The sequence below is a fragment of the Octopus bimaculoides genome, chromosome 11, assembly GCF_001194135.2.
Source record: "Octopus bimaculoides isolate UCB-OBI-ISO-001 chromosome 11, ASM119413v2, whole genome shotgun sequence".
Lineage (NCBI taxonomy): Eukaryota > Metazoa > Mollusca > Cephalopoda > Octopoda > Octopodidae > Octopus > Octopus bimaculoides.
The window spans coordinates 11769427-11770567 of NC_068991.1; the positions used below are offsets into that span (position 1 = coordinate 11769427).

General features: G+C 36.2%; 1 long non-coding RNA gene across 1 annotated transcript in view; it reads left to right on the forward strand.

Moving 5' to 3' along the window:
- LOC106879735 (uncharacterized) overlaps window positions 1-1141 on the forward strand; it is a 199223-nt gene that overhangs the window by 181770 nt on the left and 16312 nt on the right. The window contains exon 2 of the long non-coding RNA XR_008265155.1: window positions 435-555. This is a non-coding gene — a long non-coding RNA (uncharacterized LOC106879735). The remainder of the gene's footprint in view (window positions 1-434; window positions 556-1141) is intronic.

The window sequence follows — 1141 nt, forward strand, 5'->3', positions numbered from 1 at the left end:
ATATATATATATATATATATATATACACATATATATATGTTGCCACGCAGTGGGACTGAACCCGGAACGCCTGCGCTCAAAGACTACATTATTAAGAAGATTTTATGTAATACTAATTTCCTGTTACCAAAATGTGTGGGTTGTAGTATGTCCCAGGCTGTGTTATACTCGAATACATGTGGCACCCCAGTAATTCGATTTTTAGAGCGTTTCGTTGATCGAACGCTTGACCGCAAGACCAATGGAAGATTCACGAACATTTATTGAATTCATATTTAATTCATGCTGGAAAATAAAAGGAAACAAACATGTCAGAATTGGCAGGCTTAAAACTCCGACATAAATATACATAAGAAAATAATATAAGTCAATTACTCTCCCTTATATAATTAAAACACTTAAACACTTTTTTTACTTATTTACTTTCGTTTCAGAATAGTAGCGGAATATACTGACTCAGTACATACCCTATCGATTATCTAAAGACGAAATGTAAATTCGAGCCGGTTAAGATCTGAACTCAGAGAGTAAACGGACATTAACTAATACCGCAAGGTAGGTATCGAGTCTAACACTTCACCGATTCTACATCTTGCCGCCCTTATATAAGTAATTAAAAATATATTGTGTTGTTCAGTCGTGCTGACGTTTTAATTATACATTTTCTTCTTTGTTCTCTTCATATTCTAATTGTTTTTCCTTGTCTCGTAACACCCAACATTACATATGTATAAGGATGCTATGTCCAGCGGCTCCAGACCGTCCGTTCATCTATTGGTCAGCGTCAGCAAACGCTGGTTTTTCAAACAGCGGCGTGACAGTCGTTGGCTGGTGGTGAAAGCGCTGGAGTTCCTAGCGGTGGTAATAATGGTGATGATGGTTGTGGCAGCCGCGGTGAAGGTGGTAGCGGTGGTGATGGCGGTAGTGGTGCAGAGAGGAGTCGGCAAAATTATTCATCTGACGTCAGTCGCTTAACAAGTCAATACAGTCTGGAAAGAAGAATATAACAGGAAATGTAAATATTATACATGTGTAGACAATGTGATATACAGTAATACGAAGGCGGTAGACATATTTTATATATGTATAAATATACTTTATATATATGTATATATATATATATATATATATATATATATAT